This window comes from Lycorma delicatula, chromosome 2 (genome assembly GCF_047948215.1).
Source record: "Lycorma delicatula isolate Av1 chromosome 2, ASM4794821v1, whole genome shotgun sequence".
NCBI classification, from domain to species: Eukaryota; Metazoa; Arthropoda; class Insecta; order Hemiptera; family Fulgoridae; genus Lycorma; species Lycorma delicatula.
Window position 1 is genome coordinate 12,974,946 of NC_134456.1, and position 18,352 is coordinate 12,993,297.

The 18,352-nt window shown below is 29.2% G+C and overlaps 1 protein-coding gene and 1 long non-coding RNA gene across 2 annotated transcripts in view; one reads left to right on the top strand and one right to left on the bottom strand.

Annotated features, from left to right (window-relative positions):
• Window positions 1–4,110, bottom strand: part of LOC142320474 (uncharacterized) — a 62,895-nt gene extending 58,785 nt beyond the window's left edge. Inside the window, exons 1-2 of the transcript XR_012755398.1 lie at window positions 3,684–4,110; window positions 359–426 (exon numbers count right to left, since the gene is read on the bottom strand). The gene's annotated coding sequence lies outside the window, so the exon portion shown is untranslated. The remainder of the gene's footprint in view (window positions 1–358; window positions 427–3,683) is intronic.
• A 4,923-nt stretch (window positions 4,111–9,033) lies between these two features.
• LOC142320475 (uncharacterized) overlaps window positions 9,034–18,352 on the top strand; it is a 110,851-nt gene continuing 101,532 nt past the window's right edge. The window contains exon 1 of the long non-coding RNA XR_012755400.1: window positions 9,034–9,173. This is a non-coding gene — a long non-coding RNA (uncharacterized LOC142320475). The remainder of the gene's footprint in view (window positions 9,174–18,352) is intronic.

The following is an 18,352-nucleotide window of genomic DNA, read 5'->3' on the forward strand; positions in this document are numbered from 1 at the left end:
TTGTCAATTCAGGGCTATGAAAACATAAAAAAAAAGCATTTCCAATTGCAAAAAAAAATTCAACACAAAAAGGAATAACATAAAATATGATTAAAATGCTGATACAACAAATAATCAAAATCTGCTTACATTTGCTAATAGTCACATCAAATTTCATAAAAATTGTCATAAAGTTTTGGAAAACAAGATTATACTGCAGAAACCATTACAAAAAATTTTATTTAAAAATAAATCTAAACGGTCATTTTGATTGTTAAACAATCATCAGTAGATCCTACAGAAAAAGGGTGTGTATATCGACATACATATTTAAATTCTATTAAACGAACCACTAGTGTAGAATATTGAGATAGCTTACCTTAATTTTTCACGAAAATACTTTTGCTGGATCCCGTATCCTCAGCCATGATTGAAATAATTCCATTACTGCATAATAAAAATTTAAAAATAAAAATACTAAAATACTGAAAATTGTGTATTAATTTATACGAATTCTATTTGTTGCAGTTGTTATAATACCATCTCCCTCAAACTTTCTGATGGTTTATAAAATTGAAATTTTGTTTGTATTTATACGTGTAATATTTTTCTAATATTTCATTTTATGTCATCTAATTTCTAATATTTCTAAATTTGTGTTTATTACAAACAGAATATTTATTGTTTGTTAGATGGTCTGCCATATTAATGGATAGATATTACTCTAAATCAATTATCAAAACACAATAATAAAATAAATGACTTACAACAAATATATAATAAAACACAGACATACTAAGAAAGATTTTTTTGAAATTCTGAGTTTAAGGGTTAAAACGAAGTATGAAATTTACCATTTTTTTTTAATTTCTCTGAAAGGGGTGAAGGAAAGTAAACAATTCTAAACAATGATTGCAATTTTCTCCTCCATTTCTGACTGTATTAAACGAGATATTCACTTGATTTGAGTTTGCAACTACTCTTCAAATAAATATCTAAAAAACATTTTCAGGTTTTTGGATTTTAATATTTTAAGGAATAAAAAAAAAACATTTTTGCCCTTTTATGCTACCGCTATTGAGTCAACCTTTATGAGATTTGGTAAGATTATGATTGTAATTTATTTTTGTAATTCTGATTATGTACAGTATATAGTGTGTGAAGGTATGGCAGAAATTCTAAAAACCAATTAATGAGTCCTGTACTGACCAAATTGTTTGTCTGAAGTACAATACACTGATAGTCTTTATAAATTGAACTGGCTTTAATTTTTATTTATCATCATTATTCTCATAAGCATGAATTTAACGAACACAGTACGTCCAGGGGGCAGAGACCCTGGCTAGATGGGGAGGGCATGTAAAGCAAGTCCTGACTGACTGACTAAAGATCCCCTGATTGCGATGGGAAACGCAAGTAGTCATACAGTGCAGGTGACATTGGAACAAGGATGCTAGTAAATATATATTACACTACCCTTCTCCTTATTCTCAAATAATTTCTCCTATATTTAGGTCCTTAATATCATCTGATTATCTCAGAATGCATTATATAAATTACACTTATAGCGGTTTTTGTATGTTAAATCAGCACATTTAGTTTGTATACACAGATATAATCATATAGAACTGAATCTCTTATATCAAGATAGTTATCCTACAAATTTTACTACAATTTCTTTGATAATTTTTTAAAAGCAAACTTAAAAATTCACCAAATGGGAGTTAGTAGACAAATATTACCTTACCATGATCATTAAGTACCGATTTTATGCACTATATTTTTATTGTGCTACTACAAATGTTATATACTTAACATACTCACTTTCCCAATATATATTATTTCTGAACAGCAGCGTCCTTCATTATTTGTGCTAACTTTTTACAGGGTCTTTTACTGAATCGCAGATTGATGCCTCATTTTTTACCACCTATCATTACACCACCAGTATTAATAGTACTATTAGTGATGTCATCTTCAATATCTAGTGGTGCTGTTTGTTGCCTTTTCAAATTCATATCATAAATATGTTACTGTAAATTTATTTTTTATTACACATGTATAGTAGTCATTCAACAGAATGACTATAATTTTATCCATTGAATCATCGAATACATTCATGGAAAGTAATTGACAAATGGTAGTAAATGGTATTTTTACAACACTATTAATCACCAGGATAAAAATTTATAATCAATGTTTAAATTTTGCTTTTTATTATTAAGCCTTTTAATGCATTACAAAGATTTTGGAACTTTCATTTTCAGCCAATTGTTTTTTTAATATTATAATTTTGTTATTTTTTTAAAAAGGTTTATAAATAGTATAATATTATTTATATTAGCATTTTAGTAAATTTCACATAATGTTATTCTTATTTTTCAAACGTTAATTAATGGTCTCTGAGTTCATAATGCAAATAAATAAAAAGTTTTTTAAATGTAAAAGTATTTGTTTTTTCAAAAAAAAAAATTGTACACTGCTCTACTAGTAAAGTGTAGCTTTTGATTAATTTTCACTATCTCTCTTATGTTTAAATTCATTATTTTTTTATTTTTTTTTTTAATAATAAAAATTTATATTTTTATATCATTCACAAAAACAAAACACTCAGCTTATGCACAGTTAAAGCCTTTCCAAATAAAATAAAAAAGTTAGAATTTAAATGTTTGATTTGTATAATATACAACTGAGCTTGTATGAGCAGTATATTTAAGAATAAAAAAATGAAAAATTTGCTGTAACAATGATGTTAATCAGCAGACTTCTGATGTAAAAATGTACGATAGAGAAATACTGAGGAGTAGGATATTCCAGTATTAATATTTTACAAATGAATTTAATTATGTTAATTCTATTTTTGAGTTCATAAACCTGAGCTTTTCTGTGGAAAAATACTGTAACTTAAAAATATAACTGAACCTTAGCTCATGAAATTTGAGCATTGTTTGTCACTAAAGCATGATAAAAAAGAAAGTCAAATTTCAGAAAAAAAATATAATGCTCAGAGGACCTAAAGGGATTGGAGTGAGAAATAAATTTAATCAGGATTTAAATAACTGTCAGTTCTACAGAAAAGCTGTAAACAACAAACATATAAATTAGTAGTAACAGTATTAACTTATGATAATATAAAAAACAAATAAATGGGTAATATACAGAGTATATCACACAGTTCTACCATGACTTTCATAACCTATTATACTCGTGAAAATAATTGAAAAAGTTCATAATAAACATACATCCTAAAATGCTTTGTTTACGAGTTATGGCTAGTGAAAGATTAGTACCAGAAAGATAAGACTCATGAAGGTAACACACATTATAGTCAGAAAGCATAGATTAAAAATAGCCAGTGTACCTGTGACTTCCAATCTACCACTTGTGCCAGTGTAATTAGCTGCACAAGTGGTCTCATGATTACCTTGTAATCTGTAATCTATCCGGGCATTCACAGTACTTACATTATTTTTACAACGAGGGCCTTTCTGGTTGAAACAGAGGGTTGAAATAGCAAAAATAAAAACATACTTGGCTAAGCTAAAAGTAATCATTTTTTAAAGCTGTACAAAGTGCGCAAATGATATAATACGTTTAGTTCATCAAATTTTCATTCCTGCTAATAAGTTAACCTTCTTGAAATTAATCACATTATTTGATTGTATACTATTTTTTTAATATAAGATATTATTCAGAGTACTTACCTAGTTTATATGTACAAGTCTTTTGTAAATTCTTGTTTGTATTCATATAACATACTAATACTCGTAAAATATTTAGAATAAGCTAAACACAAATAACTATGTAAACCAACTTTGGTACAGTTTTAAAATACGCCACTGTAGGTTGCAAAGAATTACATATTTCTTATTGTATATGACAACGTTAAAACAAACACTTAGCTTAATAAGTTATCAGAAAGAAAATATTACATAATATGCAAACTAAGTTTTGTTTATTTTTACATCACTTGTAATGGTATAAACAAATATAATTTTTCATCAACTTGCTGTAACACAGATTTTGACACAGTTGTTTTGACTAACTGTGGCGCAGTCTTTTTTTTTTGTTTTGTCTAACTAGATGTAATATGAGAGAGTCGGATGCCGTCGCAGCAATTACGCTATCTTGTTTCCATTCTCTGTAAACACTCCCTCTCACAATCACCACTACGTACAAAATTGCCGCAGTAATTAAATGTTTTTTCTTCAATTTTGTCGTTTTGTCGACTTCAAGTTTGTCGAAGCCATGTTTTTTTTTTTACAATAGGTTTTTTTACTATTACTTCCTTATTGATCTGAATAATTTAGTTTTAATTTTCGATAGTATACTTTTAACATTTTCGTAATATATTTAAAAAGGACTTTTTAAATGTAATTAACAATTTTTTCACAAAACAAAAACAAAAGGATTTTTAATTACAGTTAGATTATATATGAAGAATGATTATGTATGAAGACCGGGATAATCGACTATTACGCAAATATTATTTTCAAAGTACTTCTTATTTTGATTAAAATATTTAATCATTTTCGTTAAAATACCACTAAATTAAAAAAATTGTTTAAAAGAAATTCTTTCACAGAATATTAGAATCACTGATGAGAAACGTACTTCAATATATACTTGAGGTTACTTTAAATAAAATTTCAAGCTAAACACAAACGCACACAAGATTTTATTAACACCCCTCTTTGTAATTATTAAGTGCAATATTATACTCGAATTCCATCTAATAGTTGTACACAATAAATAAACCCTGTCATTGTAGTTACTAAATCTGTGTATGTCCAAATATTTCAGTTTAACTATTACAATTTTCAGATTTTAAAACACGTGCACTACGATAGATTAATAAATTATAGTGTTGATTCGTGTTTTTACAGAATAAACCGTTTGAAAGTAAGGCATGTTACCAAAGGGTTCTGGCTTCGAATCCCAGCAAGACTCAATATTTTTACACCCTAAAAATGCATTTCATAATTAAAGAGAAAAAAAATTTTTAACATGTTAATTAATAAATTAATTATTTAAGATGAATAGATTATTAATGTTTGTTTCAGTAATGCGTGATAAAAACTGTTACATAACAGTTCCGCGCAGCACAATCTGGGTAGCATCTCTTCGCTGAACCCACCGGGTTGTCTAGTGATGAACACGTCTTCGCAAAATCAGCTGATTTCGATTTCGGGAGTTCTAAAGTTCAAATCCTAGTACAGGCAGTTACTTTTATACGGATTTGAATGCTAGATCGTGAATACCGGTGTTCTTTGGTGGTTGGGTTTCAATTAACCACACATCTCAGAAATGGTCGACCTGGGACTGCACAAGACTACACTTCATTTATATTCATACATATATCCTCATTCATCCTCTGAAGTTCCTCCGGTAGTTCCGGAGGAGACAGTAAACGAAGCATCTCTTTGCTATTCGTGATTGTTTCGTAACCCTTTCTCCCTCCAACCATCTATGAGGGTTCAAGATTAGACAGTCTACCACTTAATACATCATTTACATGATAGTAGAAATGAGAATATTATTTTATAAAACAATTAAATAAAGTCAAAAATATCAAATAAAAGGTGACACTTTACGCTTTACATTCGCTTTCATCGTCTGATTATTTTTATTTATTTTTGAATCTATTGGGCGCTTAAGTATTACTTTTATGATCAAATTATGAATGGCATATTAAAAAAACCGTTAATTCAAAAAATGAAACCCAGTACCTTAATTTTTTTTAATCTGGTTACATTTTAGGTGTCTTAAACCGAAAATCTAACCTAGGATCTGCAGTTTTTTTAATCTGGTTAAACTATAGGTATGTGAGCTGATGTCTAAGTTGGGAATTAAACCTGAGACCTTCAGAATAGCAATCGATTCTTTTCAAAATTTTAATTACGAACCTATTTACAGATGATTCTTAATAAAACTGAACAATGTAAAGAATAAATCGATTCCGTATCTAATATTTATATTAATATAAGCGATCTGAGACAGAAGCATTACGCAAGTAATTGTGTGGTGATCATTATCCATAATGATTTTTAAAGATGATATCAGGATAGGCATATTACGTTGCGAACTGTCTCCAAGCAGAAAAATACCTTAAACTGAAGGTCTAAAGGTTTTAACTGCCTTTTTTTAACTGGCAATATCCAGATAAGCTTAAACATGAGTTAGTGTCCAAGCCAAGAATTGAACTCAAAACCCTCAGTATATCATTCGTTAGTTATATTAAGGAGGTGACAAAATAGATTATAAAAATCCGAGATCCGAAAAAATTTAATTCCTTGTCACTTAATGAACTTTCAATATAATTTTTGAATTAAATTTTTTATCCAGTGACACCCAAGTATTATTTAAGAACAACGAAATATATTTTAAAAGATCTAAATAAAATAAAATAAGGCTTTACAGGTATAATAAAGTGTATTAATAAATAGATGTGTGGATCTATGTATGCGCACAACACCCATTTGATTTGGATACTGTAGACAGGCTGAACTGTTAAATATGGTGGTCGGTTGGATATGATTACTTTTAATTTTAGAAATAATATTAATTGTTACCTCCTTACTTACCGATCATGGTATCTATAATTTATATCATAAAAGATGTGGTTCTGTTACTTTTCACTTTGAGCTCAATTTTCCAGATCGTAACCGGGTATCGAATTCGGAACTTCTAGTCTAACAGGTACGCAGCTACCTCTCTAATAGCGTGGAAGTCATGTTTCATCTAAAAAAAATTAATACTATTTTTTTTTTTAATTCCTGATTTGATATTTAAACAAATATAGTAATAATATTGTATGTGCGCGCGGCGTGAGGGTATGTATTTAAATCTACTATATATAGAGCTTGATTACGTATATAAGCTGATTATTAGATGTAATTAAAACGAGTTGTTCTAGCAGTGGTGAAAGCGTCTTCCCAAATCAGCTAATTTGCAAGTCGAGAGTTCCAGCGTTCAGGTCCTAGTAAAAGCAGTTACTTTTATACGGATTTGAATACTAGATCATAGATACCGGTGTTCTTTGGTGGTTGGGTTCCAATTAACCATAAATCTGAGAAATGGTCGACTTGTGACGTACAAGACTACGTTTCATTTACACTCAAACATATCATCCTCATTCATCCTCTGAAATAATACCTGAACTGTAATTCCCGGAGGCTAAACAGGAAAAAGAAAGATGTAATTAAAAAATAAGTGAAAATTTCATTATAATCCCTTTGTGTGTGGTTGGCTGTTATATTAAAAATTCCATTTATAGTTAAAGTGAAAATTTATTCTCTTTAATATTTTATGTAAGTATAAGTTCCGCAAGCTTAATAATAAATTTTAAAAATCTGATGGACACTACATGACTTCCTTGTACGCCTATTAAATTACATATACACATTTTTTGCTGCACTTCATTTAATTAATTTCATTTGAAAGTGAGATACGATCCTCCATTTCATTAATAAAGTGGACATCTGCTGAAATATTAGTTTTTATTAACATCAAATATTTATACAATTATTAATTCAACAATTTTATATGAAATATGATAGAGTAAAAGTCCTTTTATTTCTCGTATTACTAGATAACTATTATTCGTATCTTTATGAGTTGCTGATTAACAAAAGTTTTAGATTTCTGGAGTGTCGTATAAACAAAAGTTTATAATAATTAAACTATTCCGTTTAGTGAACTCCTGTATGGTTACAAATGTTAATTTCTACCTAACAGTGTAAAATATTCATTTTTTATTATTGGATTATTTGGTGAATAATCAAAAATGAAAATCATACAGGAAAAAGAAAAATAACATGAAGAAATGTATCTCAAAAACTACAAGAAGATGAATATGAAGGGGAAGAAAACGTTAAGACCAAGGTAATAATAAATAAAAAAATTAGAGAACGTGTACACAAATTAAGAGTAGAAGAATTATATCAAATGAAAGAACGATTAAATGAATGGCAACAAAAAACAATTAAACGAAATGATGATCAACTCCGACTTAGGGAGAATATTGCCCGACAATATCAGAGGAGTAATGAAGTAAAATATATAAATTTTTTGCAATTTATTAAAGATCGGGTATGTATGCCTCGGTGTATATGTTGTTCTTATAAGTGTCTATTTTCCAATCACTCAGTAGTTAACTTTAATATAGACAAAATTAAACAGAAATTCCACAATAATTAAGTAAAATTAAACAGAAATTGAACTAGAAAATCCAAAAATAATACGATTTTAAATTATAATTTTAGTTAATATTAAATAAGATGTTTCACCAACATCTATTTTACATATACACATATGTAATGCCTATTATTACATTTACACATTTTTAAAAGTACATAAAATTTTATTTCGCTAATAATTTTTTTTATTATCGTTGAATTATTATGTATTGTAAAAATTTTTGTTTACTATCACGGGTTAATAATTATTAAATCAATATATTTAAATTAAAGAAAAGAAAAGATGAAAAAAACAAAAGGAGATGAAGCCTTCATTTTAAGATAAAAATATTTCATTAATTAAAATTTTAGTTTTAATTTGCAATCAAAAAGGGATGTGCACAACTGTAGGTTACAACAGTGCTAAATCCAAAATTTCAACATCCTACGGCTAATAGTTTTTGAGTTATGCGACATACATACATACATACTCGTACAGACGTCACGCCGAACTGGTCAAAATGGATTCAGGGATGATCAAAATGGATATTTCCGTTGAAATCTGAAGACTAACATTTTTCGCGATCACAATACTTTCTTTACTTCGTATAAGAAGTAAAAATAACAAAAATAATTTAATATTAGACAGCATATAATGGATGATCCATTGTAAAAGAAAATTGACGGTGAATGAAATAGTTTGCGAACCAAAATTTTAGATGGAATTATTTTTCATGATAATTTTGTTGTTTAGATGTAGTGGTGTTAAAGATGTCTACCGGTGACGATCGTTGTCGTAGTGGGGGTAAAGCAGAAGCAAGTGTAAACAGAGAATAACATATGAAATACAGCTACCAGTCTTGTGTTATAGTTATTGGCGGTAAAGTATACATAGATACTCAGTAAGCACTACAATTAACGTTTCGAGAGAACGCTGTTGCTTAACGTAACCTAATCCAGTTGTAATGTCTTCCAATTTACATCTTTTTATTTAGATATTCGTTATTAGTGATTAAGGTGAGTTTTATTTACTTTCTTACAATTTTTGAAATAATAATTTGCAGTTGTTTTATTCTTTGTTTGTGTTATTCAAATAAAATACGAGTAAATTAAACAATCTTTTTAACAGAAATTCTTTCGTAGAAAGATTAGATTACTGAAGAGAAACGTACTTCACTATAATGTAATTGTACTTCAAGGTACCGTAAATAAAATTTCACACAAAAGATTTTATTCCCTTTGAGATTATTGAGTGCCATATTACACCCGATAACCGTCTTTATTACGTTCGTTATTTAAACAATAAACTACCTGTCATTGTATTTACTCGAACATTCCATTTTTAAAATATTTATTAGATTAAAAATGTTAGAATCCAATTTACACTCATTTATTTTTACAAAATAAATTAATAATGTATCTAAATAGAGCGAAACATTATCGATAAAATAAACAATAAAACGAAACAAATTAAATATTTGGTTATTTGACCATTAATTAACAAGGGAAGTAAAATATATTGTATATCAAATTTACTGTACTGATGTAAGCAAAGTTTATTTCTGAATAAAAAGAAAGAGTTTTTACACATGGAATTTAAGATATTTCATTTTTGATATATTAACAAGTTTTAATTTGGGTAACGAGAATGAAGCTTACTAAGCAAGGTAAAAATTCGCAGCGGTATCGTTATCAAAAATATATTGATTTATTGGAGCTCCTGGGTTCATCTCCCAAATAACTTACCATTTGTTCACCGATCTTAGTTCTTGTCGTTAAATATTCATAAATGAATTTATTCTCAGGAATAAAAAAAAAAAAAAAAAAATTTTGCTAGGAAAGAAAGCAGCAAATAAAAGCAACATTTTAATAAATTTGTAAAAATATATAGTATTTTTTTAACATATCTATTTAATAAAAATTAATTGTAAGAGAGGATAAAGCATCGGTAGTTGGTTTGCAGAAGAGCAACCAATACTTTATAATTTACGTAAGGTTCCGAGTTCGACTCCCGGTAAGAGCTTGATATTATCATGTAACATCTGATTACACATACATAATATTTAAAGCACAAATTATTCGAAAACAGTACAATGAGATATATATGACAATAATTCATTATAAGCTTTTATATTTAACATTTTCCATATTTAATTTATCTTTTTTTTTAAGTTGAATTAAAAAAAAAAAATCATAAAATTGTTGAAAATGTATAGTTGATTATTCTTTTAGAGGAAAATGATTTTTAAGAAAAATTTAATGAACTTCCTTAGATCGATCGGTTGGTAATTTAACAGACTGGATATACCATAATCCTGGGTTCGAATCCCGGCATCATTCGGGATCTTATCAGTCACAGTTCATCTCATTAACTACACATAAGTAAAAATTTAAACAGAAATTACTCATAAATTACATGAAGATTAATTTTTTCTTTCGGAGAAACATTCGGAACGAGCGTTAAAATATGTAAAATTTTATTCGTAACGTTTAAAAAATATTTACCGATAATTTATAAAAGCGTCGGAAAATATAGTAATATATTTCAATATATATAATTAAAATTGTGCGCGCGTGTGTGAGTATACAAATAAATAAATAATTTAATTAATGTATTATTTATTAAGAGATAATAAGATTTACTGAAACTGAAAATTATTTCAAAATTATTTAAGACACCGGTTCGCTTCGGTTGATATACAGAGAATCTATTCTTAATAGGAAGCTTGTATTCATCATAAAACACAGTTTAAACATTTAGTGACTGACAGGTCCTATGTTGCCATTTAACCTGACTTTTCCTTCACCCTTGGCCCCGTTCCCGCCAAATTTGGCATCATATAATTTGCTGCGTTTCGTTTGACTTATTCAACAATACGTAGAACATCCAAGCTAACCGGTAAGGAAGTGAAGAAAAAAAAAAAAAATTATTTTTACGGTAAAATTTTTTTTTACATTTTTTTAAATTTATTAACGAATCAATATATTATAATTTTACTATTATTTATAAAAAAAAAAAAAAAAAAAAAAAAAAAAAATCGTAAAATATTTTAAATCAATGTTATATTCTCCATTTGACAATACTTACTATGGTAAGTATATGGTAAGGTTGTACTTACTATTAATGAACTTATATCATATTTGTCGTTTTATGTATAGTGTTAAAAACTAAAAAAAAAATCATACTTAATAACTTTTTTGTTTATTTTAATTTTTACGTTGTAAAAATACAGTTAGTAAAATAATCACTGATTTTATACAACCGACCTCTCAGTTTCTTATTCGAATGTATTTCCGTCCAGTGAAAAAGGAAAAACTGACTGGATTACGCTGTTTAACGCATTTCTTTTTTTATATTATATAATTTTGTATTTATTTTTTCGTTTAACGCCTACATCTCATGCCCAAACTTATAATTATTGTTTGCTTATTTTTAAATATGACATTGAAGTAAATAAAGATTTTGGTACGTAAAAAATTAACGGGATTCGAATCCAGAACCTTTCGGATATAAGTCAGGCACGTGATACATTTAATCTGATAAGTAAAATGAAATGTACTTTTTTGTCAACCATAACGGTAGTAATAAAAAAATAACGAGAAAATTGTGTTCTGTTGCCATTGTAATATATTACGTGTTGAGCGTATGTATCAATTGACCTTACAATTTCTAATGCAGTAAATTTTCTCTAAAAAAAGTACTCTTCCCGTACAATTTTTGGGTCAATGAAATCAAAAGAATGGATTCGTGTAATACAAAAAATATTTTAAGTTTTGAGTTTGTTGCGTAATTAAAGAACATGGAGGGCGCGCGCAATACACACACACATACATACTGTTAGGTAGATTTCATAAGAAAGCTATCTATTGTAATGGGTACCATGATTCGATTTCTGGAAAATTTCGACATATCTTCACGTTTCTCCTCCATACCCCAAAACCACCGTCAGTTCAAAAGTTTATATATGCATTTATATCTGTATCTATATATATATATATATATATATATATATGTATTTAATTTTCTTGTGGATCCTATAACTGTCCTAATTTTGCGCCAATAACTTTCAAATTGATATATAACATATAACAACCAAAAATCTCTGTCGAGTTCATTATTGGAAAAAATCAGACCACGGTGGATACGGGGGCTTTTTTCGAAAAAAATATCGCTATAACTTTCCTATTAAGTAATTTCTTATTCTTTTAAAGTTCCTACTATTCTTTGCATAAGAGGCTAAAATTTATGTAAGTAAAGGTTTTTGATATCATCAATCATGCCCCAGGGGGTAGAAAAAATGGGGTTTCGAAAACAAACAAAATCATACCTCCCTTAATAGGCACTGGAATCTGTTTAAAGTAATCGTTAGTCCTCTAAATATTACCTAAAACTTTTTTCTGAAACAATTTTTGATATGATCAACCCTTCCGGTAAGGGATGACCAAAATATGATTGGAATTGTAAGAAGATGGGGCTTGTCGTATGCTAAACATGTGTAATATTTTTCCACGTGCTACCATTGTCGTATTGAGTAAATTTGAAGTTTTTCTTAACTTTACGGTGGAAATCTTTTTTATCCCCTACTTAGCACCGATGAAATCTACCTCCGCCTTCCGGCGTGCCGAAAGGGATTTTTTTTTTTGTTTAACTGTTACTCGTATATATTGTTAACAGCGAGGGCGAGTTGTATCTGAAGTTCGTCTGTATCCGTTCTTTTTGTACACTAAATAATTTATATATTTCTATTAATTTTGCACAGTATTACATATTTAGCTTGAATTATTTTAATATATGTATAAAATAAAACAGATTAATAAAGTATGCGTTAATAATATTAATTTTATTATAGTAAACAGTATGAAAATAATAATCACGAAAGGAGAGTAGTGTCGAATAAAATATTCTCAGTTTGACGTCCGGTTATGCTTGTGATATTTAATTTTTTAATATTTAGACTGTTCATTTAATTTTTCTTTTTAGAAATAAATTTACATTTAATTTTTTAATTTATTTTAATCTTAATAATATAAAATAAAAGCTCATTTTAGCCACATTAATTTAATTTTATTAATTGAACTAAAATTTTACAGTAAAATTATTAAAGTTAAGAGATTATTTTACATTATTTAAAACCCTTTTTTTTAAATTTAATTTACGCAAATTTATTTTTTTTATTTTTTAAACATCCCCATGCACCCGATCCTCGCCATTAAGCAAAACACAGTCACCTCGGAGTGTCGTGGCAGCAGTCTGCCCACCCTAGCTAGCCCCCTTCTGGGGCTTCCCACCTGGGTCTCCCCAACTTCACTAGGATACACCGACATTCCTCTTCCGGATAGCCGCTTTGTCCTTCCGCTAAGGAGCTACCCATCCTGTCCCTAATCCAACAGTTCCAGATGTACGTTTCGCACATCTTTCACTTCGCGACCCACTCATACCTTAAGGCTTCTTTATGCCATCATCGGGGAGTTCCGACCCCACCACTCTTGAATGTAGGCGGACCCGAACACTCTAGGCAAAAAGACTACCTCCCTGGCCCTACATGTCGCCACGCTTCGACCCTTTTTATTTTTAATTACAACATTCCGTTACACATACATGAGTGCACCTTATCCTACTTCTCCTGTAAAACAAAGTAATAAAAAATATATATAAATAAATAAATAAAAATCCCCTTGATCACGGCGTCGTCAAGCATCGCGTGGCCGTTACTTCTTCAAAGCAAGAATTCCTCATAAAGTCCTGTTCCTAGACTCGTAGAGCCGCCTACTAATTATGCAAATTAGTTTATTTAATCGGTTGCTTGAAAATAATATTAAAATTATTTTTAATAATAAAGGCTAATTAGTTTCTTGTAATCTTTTAATATATATTATATTAAGGGGGTATAGTCCATCCTGTTTCTTATTATCCTCTAAGGCTTAGAGGATTATAAGAAGAATAATAATAAGAAAGTTCGCTTAGAGTCTAAGCGAACTTCAGTCATCATCTATGTGCTTCAGCAACATTATTATGTTTTTATTGTGTGTTTTGTTTGAATCGGCGTAAGCTCAAAATCGGTGAATGAAATCAGAAAACAGAATATTGGAATTTATTAAAAAGTATATAATAAAAAGTTTGTATTTTTTACCGCTTTTGTTTCTTTATGTACGATTATTATAAATATGAGATAATTTCAATTTTCATTATTTTAATCTGTGCAGAATAAATTCACTATGTTTTTTTATATTGACAATTATTTTCACGGTGTTTCACGAAAATAGATAGCTTAGGATAATAATAAAAACAGCAAACCGTGATTTGAACTTTAGTTTTAAGAAGGTATCATCATTATTCAGCTGGTTCGGCGTTGTAGTGGTCTTATTTGCGTTCTTCAGCATTTCTATCCACCGGTGCCAAGTCTATACCTTGATGTTCTGTTAGTTCATAAAAGTGCTGATCGATGACATTTTAATTAAAGAACACGAATCAATCTGGTTGTTATCGAAGGTCACTACCACCACATGGCAATAAAATTAAGTAATTTATACTACTATTATATTTTATTGAATAATAAAATATTATATTTTTATTATTTTGAGAGGGGGTAGGGAGGCTGAGAGAAACATAACGGTATGTCAGTTAACCATAATTTTTTGTATAAGAAGTTTTATAATTGATAAGATAATTAAGTTTTATGTTATCTCTAGGTATCAAATGTCTCAAATTGTATATATATAATCAAAGACAAAAGTATAAAAACAGTTTACCACCAAGTTTAAGTACTGTTCTGTATGTGTGGCCAGCCACACAACAAAAAAATTTAATATTTTACATTTTTATGATTACATATTTTTATATCTTTACAATTTTAATGTTTTAAGTTTAACGTGTGATTTTTTAAAAAGAAAAAGTTTTATTAACCGATTTGAAGAAAACCCTCGAAAGCGCTATTATGAAATAACAATAGGGATAAGTTAGAAACATTATTGAATTCTATACTCTTGGTGGTAAACTATTTTTATACTTTTGTCATTGATATAATTAGTACAGTGTGGAATATGAGCAAATACAATAACAAAAGAATTGGTTTTGCTAAGTTAATAAATATGTATCTATAAATTAAATGAAAGAATAAAAATATTTCAGTCTCTACTGAGATTCATCTCAATAAAACTGACGTATGCCGTTATGTTTACAAGTATTTTATTAATAATATTTACTTAATTAATTTATCGTTTTCTTAAAAATTGAACTATAATATTTTAATTAATGATATACATTTTTATTATATTACTAGCCGGCCCTCCGGGCGGGTCGCAGTCGGAATGAGATTATTATTTTTTTTTGTCTTCAGTCATTTGACTGGTTTGATGCAGCTCTCCAAGATTCCCTATCTAGTGCTAGTCGTTTCATTTCAGTATACCCTCTACATCCTACATCCCCAACAATTTGTTTTACATACTCCAAACGTGGCCTGCCTACACAATTTTTCCCTTCTACCTGTCCTTCCAATATTAAAGCGACTATTCCAGGATGCCTTAGTATGTGGCCTATAAGTCTGTCTCTTCTTTTAACTATATTTTTCCAAATGCTTCTTTCTTCATCTATTTGCCGCAATACCTCTTCATTTGTCACTTTATCCACCCATCTGATTTTTAACATTCTCCTATAGCACCGCATTTCAAAAGCTTCTAATCTTTTCTTCTCAGATACTCCGATCGTCCAAGTTTCACTTCCATATAAAGCGACACTCCAAACATCCTTGTCGGACTCCCTTTCTTATTAGGGCTTCTTTCTTATGTTCTTCAATTGTTATTGTTGCTGTTTGGTTCCTGTACATGTTAGCAATTGTTCTTCTATCTCTGTATTTGAACCCTAATTTTTTTAAAATGCTGAACATTTTATTCCAGTCTACGTTATCGAAAGCCTTTTCTAGGTGTATAAACGCCAAGTATGTTGGTTTGTTTTTCTTTAATCTTCTTTCTACTATTAATCTGAGGCCTAAAATTGCTTCCCTTGTCCCTATACTTTTCCTGAAACCAAATTGGTTTGGGATGAGATTATTAGGTTTCCAAAATTGATTACCTCTTTTGTAAAAATTAATTATCTTGAATGATGAATATTGATATAACGAAAGTTAGATTAGAAATTTAACTGTAGAAAAAGATACTAACGAATAGGAATTTTCGCGCTAGTGATCGGTACATTCTGGTGCCTACTTTTTGGTTATAGTATATTATTTTACGAAGAAAAACAATCGCATAAATAAAAAAAATCTGACATGGGCACCGTATGACTTCCTTGTACGCCTATCTATATATATAAAAATTAATGTTTGTTTGTCTGTATGTCTCTTATGGCATCCTAAACCGTTCATCCGATAGCGATGAAACTTTGGGGAATGGTTAGACGCATGCCAGGGAAGGTTTCTGAATTTGTTTGGACCCGCTAGCTGGCGCTGGCGTCGAGATATTTTGAAAAATTGTATTTATGGTCCGATTTGCCTCATATTCAGAATATGTGTTACTCACATGGAAAGAAGTATCCCTACAAAAAATGGACCCGCTAGATGGCGCTGGGGTTGAGATATTTAGAAAAATTATTATTATTGACCGATTTAGTTCATATTCAGAATATGAATATTAGTTACGTGAAAAGAAATATTTTTGCAAAAACTATACCCGCTAGCTGGGGCCGGTGTCGAGATATTTACGAAACAAATACACGAACAGACCTTTTTATCTATATATATATATATATATATATATATATATATATATATATATATATATATATATATATATATATAAGGCATGTTCGTATGCGTGTCTGCTAAAGACCAAAAAACTGGAATGGACCGATTTACGCGCGGGCCAACGGGAAAAATGGAAAACGGGGAAAAGGTGGAAAGAGAAAAGGGAAAAACGGGAAAGGGTAAAAAGGAAACTGGGAGAGGGGCGAGGGAGAAGGGTGAAAGGGAGAAGTTGGAAAGGGAAAAGGGTAAGGAAAATAAGTGAAAGGTAAAATTTGTGAAGTTCCGTAATGTTCAGTTTTTTAATCTTTTTATCAAATTTTCAATTGTGTTCATTTAAACTCTCTCTCTCTCTCTCTCTCTATATATATATATATATATATATACACTCAAATCTGGCACTAGCGAAGCATTGCCGGGTCTGCTAGTTAAAGACTCAAATATATATCTGAAATCGGGAACAAACGAAAAAGACGTCAATATATATAGAACTGAGGTTAATTATATTTTTTTGCTGTTATGTATATTCTTCAACAGTAAAGAATTTAAGTTTCTTGCTATGTATGTAAAATATTTAAATGATATTTTACTACAAAGTACGTAATTATTTTTTCCTAATCTCGTCCTCACCATGCTAAAGTAACGAATGTAAAAAACTCAACTTTTCACGTACGACGTATTCGCCGAACTCCAGAAACTGATTCAGGACACCAAAATGTGCAAAAAAGTTCATATCGACATAAGTCCTACTTTGTTTTGTTTTCCTTCTGGACACCATTTTGTGATTTTCAACAAAAAAATTATTTCTCAGTAGCGGGTAAACCTACTTTAATTAAATTTAGAAAATATAATTTTTTATTTTACAAAATAAAAAATTTTGAAAACGAAATAAAAAATTAAGAAATTTTTTATGCTTCAGTATCTTTGTAATTATTTGATAAAATTTTTACTTATTACAAAATTTATTAAGCATTTTATTCTGAACATAATGACACCTCATTTGTAAAATTCCGTTGACAAACAATCGAGTTGTAGGAGACAAATAACCCGGCAGTACGCTTTTGCATCGTTATGCAAGCTGAAAATATTTTGTCTCTTTCTATTTCCTCTATTAAATGTAATAAAAATTATCAGCTTTTAATATTTTAAAAGCCCTTGTTTCCTTTCTACGTTATATGCTTGGAAATGCAAACATTTTAAAACATTTAATCAGGGACACGTATTCGTATAAATAATGTATTAAAATAATTGTAATAGTTCTTTCCTTTAATTCTGCAGTCTAAACATTTTATTTGCTTTGGCCTATGGGTGTGCGTGTGTATATATTGAAAGATAATGGACGCACAATTAGATCGCATAGTCAAAAAACCGAAAGGGAAGAATATGAACAGATATGTTAGTTATTCATAATAAATCGTTTATGTAGTAGAGCGCGCTCTCACTCAGTCTCTCTCTACACAG